The following is a 13,243-nucleotide window of genomic DNA, read 5'->3' as shown; positions in this document are numbered from 1 at the left end:
GCCTCATGTAAACCCCATAGCGTCTAAGCAGGTGCTTTTAACTCTCGCCACGTATCCTGGGGCTTCAGCACGGATGCATGGGGTAGGCGATTATGGGAATGGATTGGAGATCACAACCTTTTATGTCATAACTCCGGGCGACAACTTGCGTAAGGGATGAGTCCCGTTCAGTCGTGGACTTGACTCTCTCTACGGCAGGTCTGGTACTAGAGTGGGACATATTTTCTGATGCTACCAACAGCGATCAGGTTCCAGTGTTTTTTGAAATCTTATGCTCCGTGCGAACTCCGAACCACAAAGTGCAATCATTCATAACTATGACGCGCTTTGGTAAACATTTACGCACAGCTCTTTCTTCAATTGCCCAAGTTGACGAAGAGCGTATGGTTACAGAGGTTTTAAATTTGATTAGCGATGTACCAGAACATTCCCAATTCACAGAGTCGTCGGCTAGGCATGGCCCACGCAGTTTCTGGTGGAACGATGAGTGCACGCGAGAGTTCAGACACTGAAATGCTGCGTGGAAGAGGCTGCTTCACAACCAGTGCCCAGATAATTAGAGTAGTTTTAAATTCATTCGCGCAATTTTCAGAAGAACGATTGCTAAGGCCAGGAAGTTGTATAAGCCCCAACGGCTTTTTTTTCTGTCAGGCCTACGGAAAAAGCACCCTGTTAAAGAAGTCACGTAGTTGGAAAGCAGCTGCTTACGATCAGAACGTTGATTCGGTTACCAATTCCACAGATGAAACCCAGGATTTTCTCAACCGGATTGCACAGGCATAGCATATGCATTTCACAACGGTGGCGCCATCCATCCTTACCGGATATGGACAGGACAACTTTGAATAAGTAACTCTGAAAGTGCCCGTGCAGATATTACGTCGAGCCTCCGAAGCGGCTTCAGGTCCAGATGGCTTTGCAGTCAGCATGCTGAAACGTCTCTCCAGCGAGTCCCCCGCCTCTCTTTTAGATGTAATTAACCACTCCTTGCGCCATTGGTTAGTCCAACGTAAGTGGCGGATGGCATAGATTGCTCCCCTATTTAAAAACCAAGAGTTGGGGTTCGTGATAGATAATATTAGACCTATTTTTTTCCATTTCACTGTGTAAAATGGGTAGAAAAAATTTACGTAGTAGAATTGAAAATATCTTAGAATGCGCAAACATCTTGAGCCCGAAACAGGTAGGTTTCAGGCAGGACTGTTCAATATGGTCTGCTCATACTGACCTGGAGAGCCACATTCAATTGGCACGCTCACGAAAAGAAGTTGCCGCGCTAGCCACCTTGGCTTTCGCTAAAGCTTACGACAGCGTTGAGTACAGAATTCTTTTTAACGCCCTTAAGCGTTTTCCTTTCCCAAAATATCTCGTGGATAAGTAATTTTCTGTGAAGTAGAAAATTCTTTTGTTCTCAGCAGGGCCTGTCCTCTCCCTCACTCTGGAGGAGGAATGCCTCTGGCGTCAACTCCAAATGGAATCTCTACCTTGATAGCAGTCCATGATGTGCATTTCTCCTTCTACCCATCCTCACTCTGCCCCCGCTTCGGTGAAAGGGCCGTGGTCCAACACCTTATGTGGGCTTGTGAAGAGGACCCATTACCTCCAATTATTTCGCCTGACCGGTGTATGGAGGCGTTGGGTCGCTCGGATCCCCAGCTCCGGAAGGAGCTCGTGACTCGAATGGCTGAAGTCTTCGCGACCCTCCGGGTCGCACCCACCGCGCTATATTCTTTAGGTGAATAATATTTATTTCTCTCTTTCTCTCTCTCTCTCTCTCAAACCTGAGGTGTTCCCTAGGGCTCTGGTTTACCTCCTGTGCTTTTTAATATTTAGATGACCTCTACTCCCATAAAAACAGACGTTCAGATGTACGCTTACGCTCACGACACTGCTTTTTCCTCGTCAGCCAAGGACATCTACATGTCGTACCTACGTCTGCAGACCTATTTATGCGCCTTAAAGGCTTGGCTGGATGGCCTCTGCGTGACTCTAAATGGGCACAAATGTCCTTTTCTTATTTTTGCGGCTGGGGGCCCAGTCTCCTTTTCTGTCAGCTACCGCCAACAAGCCATTCCCAAGATCGATTCTTCAAAATACCTTGGAATAATATACGAGTACAATCTGAATCGGCGCCCACCCATTGATTGTATTACTACCAAAGGAGCGTGGTTTGTCTCTGTTTTGAGCAGCCTAAGTAACATGAGATTTCGTATGCGCCGTGACACTTCAGTAATGATCTACTGAATATACGTCTGGCCAATTCTAGAATTTGGATATGTGCTCTTTTCAGGAAGCCCTCAGTACAAAATTCGGCAACTGCTAATGCTGGAATGGCAAGCCCTAAGACTATGCCTGAGTCTTTCCCGATCTGTGCCGATCAACATTTTGTACATGGAAGCCCGAATTCCCCCACTAGTCTCCTGCGTGCATGCCATCACTGTTGACGCATTCATAAGAGTAATGGCGTCGCCCATATCGAGACCGCATACTGCCTTCGTAACATGGCGTTTGTTGTTTTCAGCAGGTCATGGCCCCGGTTCAAACGCCCGCAGGTTATATTTGTACAGTACTTCCTAGACCCATTACATGCGAATCTTTTCTCTGTCCCTGTTACTAATCATTCAGTCTCGTCTTTAGATGTAGCCTTCGATGAAAGTTTTCCTACGAATGTTAAATTACTCCCATGGAGTCTCTTATCAGGCCTTTTGCGGGATCACCTTACCGGTTTACCCTCACATGTAATCATTGCAAACGACGCATCTGTCCCGAATGGGAAGGCAGGAGTGGGTATTTTTTCTTCCGGTTTTAATTGGGCGTTTTCCTCCGGTTGTATGACTTTACTACCTATGTTTACTATCGCTGACTATTTATCGATTATCCTGGCCCTAAGAAATCTATATTCTGCTATGCAACATGCAGTTGTGTTTACAGATTCTCTTTCTGTTTGCACTGCTCTATCGTACCCAAGACATCTCCCTTACGTCGAGCCCTTGGGTATTTACTGATTCCTTCTTTACAAAAACTTTGTTTAGTGTGGGTGCCTGGACACGCAGGCATCTGGCTCAACGAATCGGCAGACACTCTGACGGGCTTTGCATTGCATGGCCCAGTGGTGGACGTTGTACCATTCATAAATTTTCTAACCTCGGCACGCTTTCGAAGATTGGGTCTGCGGCAATGCATGACTGAATCTGCGTACGCAAGTTCTGACCCCGAGTACCTCCTGCACTCATGTAAGTGCCGGATTAGTTAGTCACGGGGTTGTGGAATTATCCTCACCAGCCTTCGCGGTGGTGTCCCAAATTTAAATTATTACTTTTGCTGCTGCAATCTGGCCCCTTCACCGCTCTGTGCATTTTGTACCGAATTAGAGACACTGCCGACGGTACTCCTCTGTACAAAAAAGATTCTTGGAAAACACGTTTAATCAACTGGCCCTCCCACTGCCTGTTCCGGTAATCTTATCTTCGGGGCGAAGGTGCTGTTTTAGCCGCGCAGATCTTTGCTCCGCCTTACATATATTCATTTTGGAATGGGGCCGTTTCCCGTGGTAGCCCCCAGATAGCCATGCCGGGCTTCCCTCAAAAAGATGATTGATTGATTGTAGGGTTTAACGCGCCGACGCAACGCAGGCGATGAGGCGCGGCGTAGTGGAGGGTTCCGGATTAATTTTGACCACCTGGAGATCTTTAACGTGCGCCGAAATCTCGTACACCCTCAAAAAGATGCCAGCGTTTATGATCACTGTTATCAGTGCCTTCCCGCCACTGCCTCTCCTTCACCAACTCCTCTTCTTGTTTTCTTTCTTTACGTATGTTTCATGTTTTATTTCTTCTTTAATTTGTCTGTTTTAATTTTATAGTTGTTTCAACACTTCCTGGTGCTACATCTCATGTTAGAGCAGTTTATTATTTTTCTGTTTATATTTTACTCCTAAACGCCTATTTTATTTTCATTCGTTAATTGTATTTCTTTAAATATTGAGTCTATAGTTTCTATCGTTGAGCGCCCCTTTCCTGGCCAACCCCCCTGAGTAGGTATGAGCCATATCTTCTTGCATTCCCGCCAGCACAAATAATATTCTTTATTGTCTTTCCTTCTGAAGCGACAGTTTAGTACAGGTGCCAAACCAGGTGTTTACTGCGCATTAGGCGCTGGGTGATAGTAGTCAAGAAGTTGCTTGGTACTCGGTCATTAGAGCTCCAGCTTGCACTGCCGGCCGATTTAATAGGAAGAGTGGTGCGTTCACAGCGGCCCCTGTACAGAGCAGGATATCTATAGCACGGCCTCCGCGATCGGCTGCCGGCGGCGCGCCGTTGCTCCGGCCGTCCCATTCGGCCGGAGAGAGCGTAATTTCGAAGGGGCCGTTTCGGCGCTTTCCGCCGCACCGCGGCGCGCGGAGCCGATGGTTGAAAGCAACAGCCGTCCGTGCTGCGCCGGTCCGCGAAATGGCTTTTGACAGCTTTTGCGCTCCGCATGGCAAAAATAAACTGCCATAGCTGCTTCTAGGAATGGAAAGTAATATTACAGCACCTGGTGATGCCTTTATGTCAGCTACGGTGGCGACAAGACGGGTTTATTTCACATGCGCTGTCCGCACTACGCTCCACGGAACCGACTATGCCTTTCCGATAATACCGCGGTAGCGAAACTTCCCGCGTTTAAATGATGTTGAAATCATAAACAGGTATTGTTATTTCTTATGCTGGCGTACGGTCTTAATTCAGTTCTGTACAGTTCTGTAAGACATTGTCGAAATAGAAGGCGACACAACCGCGACGGACCTACATTGGGGATCGCACAGCTTAAAATAAAATGCATTCGCATTCCTGCAAGGAAGCAAAGTGTCTCTGTGAACGTTTTTAAGGGGAAGTGTTAGAGGCTAGGTTCCTATCAGTAGCTGCGAACGTCGGCAGGGTGCGTAGAAAAAGTCGCGTTGACAGCTTGTATCTTGCGGCAAAGCCAACTTTCTGGCGTTTGCTCTGTATATGTCGATCTCATCTCGGTCCTAAAAAAATCATAAAGAAATTGGTCGCCAGGGTGGTTGCATCATTACGCTGTGCTTCATTTAATTGTCATTATTAGTTTATAGTGACGTTATAAATGTTACAAAAGTCCCGTCTGCTCTACATGGCCCTGTGGAGAGTGTATGAATACAAAAAACGGCTGTAACTTTTGTTTTATCAAAACTATCGCGAAACAAATATGACAATTATTAGCGGAAATGACTAGAACATTACGCCAGGTTTTATCTGCTTTTCACCATTAAAGTAGTTCACAGCTGAAGTTGAAATTCCCGTCTGCTGTCAATACATTTACGTGAGGGAAACGAACAGCTTAATATGGTTGTCCAGTTTCATTAAACAAATTAACTAAGGAGTCTACCGTATACGTTCAATTACAAATTACAAACAATGTTTCATGCACTTCTTCGATTGCACCCTGCTGGTCCGGCCGCTGGTCAGCTTTCACACAGAAGAACGGCAGTAAACTGTTTTTTTAATATACGCAGTAGTTTTATTCACAAATGTAGGATCTCAAAGCGTGTGCCTGACACAAGCAGAACATATTTTATTGCGGTAAAAAATTTAATATATTTGCTTATCATTTCAAATCACGTTGCAGTGCCCTGGATGTTAGTTTCTTGCGCGATGGGGCCTGGTAGGTGACCGTTGCAACAACATGGCACGCCACTGCAAACTTGTTCTCATCATCCCAAATAACTATTTATAATAACTTTATAAATAACCTCTGAGAAAGTACTGCGTACCACTCCGTATGCTCGCTCCACGCTTGAAACATGGTCAACCTTTCGTTGATCGCTGGCACAGCTTTGCTTCAGTTAAATAAGTTTCTCTAAGCTGCTGAGACAAGCCGACTTCATAAAATCATTGTCAAGTCTCTTATTTCATCAAAACAAAACGCCCGTAGGGGAGGCAAGAGGAATTACGACAGCGAAGACACCCCGCCGCGCTATCTCCGCCGAGCCATTCAGAGGAGCCGGTGCGAGCGGCCGAACCATCGGCTAACACCGCCACCTCGCGGCACGTTGCGGAGTGAGCCGCATTACATTTTTTTGCTGATGGACGCGCCGAATGGGACGGCCGGAGCAACGGCGCGCCGCCGGCAGCCGATCGCGGAGGCCGTGTCTATAGATTCATTCCTGGAATAGCACCCCCCCCCCCAAAAAAAAAAAAATTAAGTCGCTTTCGTAAGGGTAGGATGGCTAAAACGCGAAGCTTTTTATTATGCAACCTCAGTAAAAATCCAAAATCCAGACTGCTTCAACTGTGTCGGAATGGGGCAATCCCCTAGGCGCTTTCCAGTGGTCTATGACCGCTTTTCGCCTAGGGGACCCCCAGAAAATTTGTTGGAAATAAAACGACTTGGCGACTTGACTTGCATAGACGTCGGCTTTATAACGCGAAAGACCCAGGTTCGATTCCGACCCGCGGAAGCGTTTTGTACTTGAGGCACTTATCATCATCTCTTTGTGAAAGCCGCTGTGTAGAGTTGTCTTTTTGTGCAGAGTGTTTGGCGCGACATTGAACGTGATGAGTGATGCATAGAAAGCGTTGTTTTAAAAGGATGTGCACAAGATGTAAACGGTACACAGCGCCGACTAACAATGGCTGTTTATCGGACAAAACAGCTCTACGCAGACTTTCGCCGCACCAAAGGAGGTGGAGAAAGAGGAGGGTGTAATGGGGTAAACTCGCATACATTCAGAGAGCCGGGGCTACTTACGCGAGATAACCAGATAATTAAGCAATTTCGTTGCCTTTCACCAGCACCTTTCCGCGTTGTTAACATTGCTACCTCTCTGGGATGTTAACCGACTAATTGAGTGATTTACTTTAATGGCCCTGAAGCGTTAGGGCCATTAAAGTTTGCTTTCTACTCCACGTCATTGAGAATAATAATAAGCGTCTTATTCTGATATTTTATTCAGCGCCTCGGACTGTCAACCTTTAAAGCGGTGGATACACTCTTAATCTGGTTCCATATAAGTTCCAGTCAACAAGGATGATCCATATATTTTATGTGGATCCAAACGAAAGAATAACTGGAACGAAGCATATAGGTGGATCTTATCTGGAACCGTCAGCTTGTTTTCTTTATGTTCGTGGTTTTTATCTGGAACCGAAGAAATGGGGTCATGCGATGTCGGCGGTTCCATTTACTGTTCCACTTATGTCCCAGTAAACGGTTGGGGAGAGTGCGTTTGTATATTTTTTGCTCGTGTCTTGTTCCACATAAATCGTGCATGGCAGTGAAGTATGCTCTCTTTCATGCATCAAGTGGAACAATGAACCATATATATTAGGTGCTTCTTGACCCAAGATGCACGTGCGCGTTTAATATACACGCGCACACCGCACATAAAATTTAATGAACTTCGCCGACATCTATGAAACTGCCTTGCAGCAGTTAACGTTCATAATACGGCTAAGCTGTAGTTTTAGTGATGTCCTTTGACAGAAAACGAAATCCCACTTTTTTGTCAACGCCGCACAAAGCATTAAAAATGTCGAGAGGAGGATATCTTAGGCAAAAGAAGAAATTGCAGGAACCCATTTCCAGGTGTTCTGCGGCACCCAAACCACTTTCGTGAACATCGTATTTTTCTAATTTGGGGCGTCAAGTATACAAAATCACCAGTGACTTCAATTTGAGAAGGACTAAACGTCTTCCCTTTCCCCGTCTGCCGTTCGGGCAAAGCCATAGCTGCTATAGCGCTGAATAATTCGTGGTGCTTTTGTGAACATCTTCATTACGAAATACTTATTGAGGCCATTACATTTTATGCATTTGGTTTACAAAGATTCGCAGAAACGGCAGTTTTTGTTCAACACTCAGTCATCATCTCGCTGTGGTGGAGTACGCGCTCAATGGTACTTAGTCCACGTTACTTATGTTGTGATGGGGTACATACATAATGGTAACCGCCTGCGTCACATTTTACACCGCACACATCATGCTACGCATGCAGTTATATGCTAAGAAGTTTGTTTTTGTATTTTGTCTCGTCCCGGCTATTAATTTTCGCAAGCAAAAACGAAAGCCTCTTTGCAGGAGGAGAACGACACAGAACCCGGAGAACTAAATCTACCCCGCGGCATCTGCCTTACATTCTGTATATTTATACTGAAATGTCATTCTTATTTCAAATTATGCATTGCAGTATCGCGAGAATTCGCAGTGTTACCCTAATGTTGTTACTTGCCATAGTAATTCAAGTTCACCGAATGACCTGCCTTCTCCTCCTGGTCCCCCCGTTGCTCTTTTCCTGCACTATTCGTGTTCATGAAGACAAACTGCTGGAAAACGGGAAGGTGTATTATTACTCGCTTATTAGCGAGTAATCACACTGGATTCGCTATACGGAAGTAGTTTTCTATAACGTGGATATCAAAGAGCGTCGCAGTATATATTTTTGGTATTGGAAAGACTTGTTGTCAAGAGAACGCAGTCAATAAAGAAGCGTCGTTTTGTTTTCACTGCAAAGAACGAAATAAAGCTGTCATCGAAGTTTATGCACACATACCGCACGCGCTCACGGCCCGCGGCGAGAAACAACTTTAGCCCAACTAACGTGTTAAATTGGCTAATATCTGAGCTCTTTGTTCCAGCCTCAGAGCCGCGTAGACGTCCGCTTAGAGGCCTACTCCCATTTTCCGAAGCAAATATAAGCGATCACGGGTGCCGAGCTTGTGATCTCTTCCGCGGACTGGTCACTGACCACGGCGTGCATCGCCCAAGGCACGGAGGAAGAAAAAGTTGGCCGAAACCATTACGAAACGACCGCCACTTCAGTGCGGCATGCCGTGCGCATGCGTTGACAGCCGCAAGGCAGCGCCGCTTGCGTTGATGCATGGTATAGTGGGACGGCAACGGGTACAACGACGATGAGGGAAAAACGGGACTGCGTGAACACTTTTAACGACAGCAGCGCCCCTACGTCTCAACGTTTTTGAAAGCTAGTTTTTGTTTGTCCGCATGCATCGCCACCAGTGGCCTTCTATAGCGGTGTTCTTTATTGCTCGCGTTATGCGCCTGATGTACTAAATGAACTGTCGGTCAGACTGGCGGGAACGGTTACCAGTTTGGTTGTGGCGTGAAACTGCGGATTTCTTCATGTCCTCGGGCTGTATTTACTGTTCGACGAAGTGAAGTTTTGCCGGGAGGCGCAAAAAAGGTCAGTGCTGCTTATTTATGTTCTGGTAACGGTTGTTGTTCATTGACTTGTTCATCACTGCGTCCGATAAACGTGCCACTCCGCTGCCTGTTCGATGCGAGAAACGTTTGACTGCATACGTTAACTAGTGCTATTTAGAAAGTTGCTGGTGCGCGCATTTCTCGAGTCTGCATGCCCCCTTATGGTGTGGTGTTGCTTAGTTGTATATTGACGGTTGCTGTACCTGTCAGCAGTGCTGAATCTTCTCGAGTTAGTCGCACGCTATTGTCTCGCGCACACACACTGCACGGCTTGTTTGTCGGAGCGTCTGTCTTTAGCCTTATCGGTATTTTCAAACTTCCGTGTTAATTGCGTTGTGTTGGTCTTCTGAGAGCCATACATTTACTGTGCTAATCACGCTATTCCGCCTAATGTTGATGTGCGTTCAAGACGTTGGCGGCAGCACTGCTTACGTTTATCTGTGCTGTGTGTGTAGTTGTTCCCCGTTTCTTCCAATGCCTTCGATAAATTCAGATGGTCTATTTACACTAGTCAACTTTAGTTGGCTCCCTGACGTGTAGTGAAATGCAAGGGAAAGTGGTTGTCTGAGCAGCAGCGTAGTAACAAAACGTTCCTTTTGTGGAGGGGAAGTCAGGTGGAAACACGCACAAAGTGTGGAGCCGTTTCTATGCTGTCAATGTCAGTGGTAACCTGAGACCTCTGAATAATTACCCATAAAGCTCACGTGTGGACTATTAGAAGTTTTAACGTCACAAAGTAAGTTTCAAAATAATTCATTCCTGCTATTTTATGCTATCAATGTCAGTGGCAGCTAGAGAGTTGGAATAATTTTCGAAACGCTCAGGTGCAAAGTTGTTGAATCATGATGTGCACCAAACATTAATCCATTTTTGTTCTCCTTGGAACGTAGAAATTATACTGCAAAAGCAGATTGCTACATTCTGTATTCATACTCTATGACCTGTTCAGAAAGAGTCTGTGGCTGACTGTGGAGACACTTGGCCCTCCACTGATAGGTTGTGACAAATGTTTTTGTTTCTCTGCAAAAAAAAATGAAAACAAATTATTTCCATTTTTTACATGCTCCTGCGAAGTCATGGCTGTGGCATTTACTGGCTGAAGACATCTTCGGCATGCTGAAGGGTCGTCGGGGAGAGTGCGGCGGATTATGAATGCCCTGTGGAGCTCTTAAGCCACAAAAGAGTACCTTTTGAGTCGTGCATATTGTGCAGATATTCACCAGTTCGCATAGACTGGTATATTTTTATATCTCAAATTGTTTAGCAAGAAAAGATTACCAGGGCTTCCGGTGTAAAAAAGACATTCGACTTTCGTGGAACGAATCAGACATTGTTCAATATTTTCTCGTGCTCCCTGGGTAAAGTAAGGCATAAATTTATTCTCTGATATTTTTGTACTGTTTATTTTCTAGGCAATAGGGTGAAGATGGACCTAAAACAGCTGTACAAGGAATGCATATGGCCATTTTAATTGTATTTGGACGCCTTCTTGGAAGTGTATCATCAGAAGGCAACAAATTAAAGCTCTTGCACGGAATGAAATCATTGCATTCTACAAGTAAGTACGCACTGCCATTTTTGGGTCTTTCATGGCGTGTTTTTAGGTAGTTTCTTTGTAACTAATGGATTGAAACTTGAACTTCTTTTCAGTGACAGCTTGGCCTGTGGCTCAAGGTGACAGTAGGAGCTTTTCGGAACACGTTAGCGAAACTTTCCTGAAAGTGCACTTTGAGACGTCCCTGGCAGAAACACCCGGGTCATAATTTTGGTTGGGTAAGCTGGCATTTTGTTTTTGCGGGACTCAATTTCTGGGCCTGTTCATCTTAATAAAATCTCACTGTTAACAAGTTATCGTGAACGCCAATATTGGCCATTGTGTTCACATTCCGCCTATTACGGATGCTCCAACAGTGGCAAAAAAAACACTATTTTGTATTTAAGTTTTGTAAATATTTAGCTTTTACAACTTGAGAGTTGTTGCTGTGATTTGCCAGCACCACGGACACGCCCAACGTGGTTGCTGCTACAACAATACGGTGGCAACTGACGATTTAAATTTCCCGCTTTTAATACGCCCGTAGCACCAATAATACTCCCAAATACAGCCGTAGCATGAGTAATGCTTGCATTGGATTTTGACAGGTGGTTAAATAAGGGGTAATTTTTTAAGGCAATTGTTCAGAGCACAGAAAGTGTCGTCTGCAAGAAAATGTGCTGTAGTTGTGATTTATAAGAAAATTGTGCAACAGCCTAGTTCAGCATTAGTCAGCTCAACTTCTGCCTCATTCTACTACGAACCATGGAGGTAATACATATCGAGAGGGAAATATTTTAGGTGGAACTAATTCCCCCCAAAATTTCTGCCACAGTGCGATATTTATGATTTCCTATGACTGGCCATTTATTTCTTTGCGGTAGAAACATCGTTTAGCTGTAAGTTATATTAAGCCAGCCTGACTACAGCATTCTAGGGAGCACATTATACAGTACAGAGAACATTTTTTGCAGAGAGAAGGTGTGTAAAATATAATGCCTAAAGGTGATTATACTAATTATTATTTGATTTATTTAATAAACGAAACCTCTCAAGGATAAAAAAAACCTTATATTCAGAATACCGAGGCAGCAAGGTGGGATACTTTCCAGAATCAGGGCAATTTCATTGATTGTCTGTGGTGATATTGTTTAGCGCACTTTCACCTTTAGCAGCACTCCCAGAAAAAAACGCAAGAAATCACTGATTTTAAATAAATTACTTTGTTATGAAAGGGCCTAAGCAACTCACTCATTTAAAGCAACCATGTAACAAAATATTCTTGTTTCCTTGAAGGTACATGAGCTGAGCAGTAAGTCTTCTCGAGGCCCGGTTATTCTGAGAGAAGGGACTGGCGCCATCAATATTGCCCGCAAGAAACACATCATAGATTCGCCGCCTGCATTGTCACTTCGGGATGTGGTCATCCTCTTCGCCGCATATGTCATCTTTTTCATCGTGTCATCATGTTCTTATGGTTATGTGCCTTTGGAGAGTTCTTGGGACTTTTGCTGCGAGTTTTTGGAAAGCATGAGAAATTTGACAGTGGCCTGGTGTCATTTAAGTTGGAGTCTCTGTTGAAATACTTGAAGTGTTCAGCTGTACTTGGGATTTGAAAGTATTGGTAGATGTTAAAGTATCTCTTGAAAGGCATGAAGGAGGTCAGATGAAAGGCATGAAGGGGGTGAAATCAGATGAAGAGGTTTAAGTTACTGGCACATGCAAGTTTCATGTCAACTGAACACTGAAGTCGTGCTTTATTTTTCATCATTGGCACAATGCGCAGGCTGTCTTTGAATCGATAGTGGGTGTTAATGTAGTTCATGGCACCGCATTGTAACGTCCTATTATTCAAGTGTAGCTCATGAGATTTGTTTTCGTGGCAGTGCTGCTGCTGATGCAAAAGTGACAGTGCTTATTTACGCAGATAGCTTGCGCCTTCATTGATAAATTTTAGTACTGTAAGTGAGCTGACACCCATGCCGTAGAAGAATTTAAAATGTGCTTATTTGGCTTGAACAAGTCTTCTCCTTTGAACAAAGTTGCATTTCTTGCTTGGCGGAAGCAGGGATTTGGTCACAATTACACTGACAGCAAGACGGGAGGGTTTTTATAGCACGCAACTGTGAATTTTACCTACGGTAAAACGTTGAGGCTGGAAAAAATGCTTTCAAGTCTGCTTTGTAAAACTGGTTGGTCCCTGTATGATTCAACGCTGGCTTGTTTGCTTCTTAAGTATGTCTGACTTGTTCCCGCTTGAATTGATAACGTATATAATTAGTCTGCTTGTTAAATTTTATTATGTGTAACATGCTTCCAGCTACCTGGTTTGCAAAATTATATAATATTCACGCTGGCTTTCACGAGATTTTCGGGGATGAATTATTTTGAACAACAACAAATTGTTTGGTCAAGTAACGTGCCTTAAGTCAAAGGTCTTTTCAGGACGCTCATAAAGTCTATTTTGCCTACAAATAGCTTGATGTTACA

The sequence above is a fragment of the Haemaphysalis longicornis genome, unplaced genomic scaffold (assembly GCF_048455015.1).
Source record: "Haemaphysalis longicornis isolate Haplotype H1 unplaced genomic scaffold, Haemaphysalis longicornis Haplotype H1 scaffold_3, whole genome shotgun sequence".
NCBI classification, from domain to species: domain Eukaryota; kingdom Metazoa; phylum Arthropoda; class Arachnida; order Ixodida; family Ixodidae; genus Haemaphysalis; species Haemaphysalis longicornis.
The sequence above is the reverse complement of the archived record's forward strand: the minus strand, read 5'-3'. Positions refer to the sequence as shown.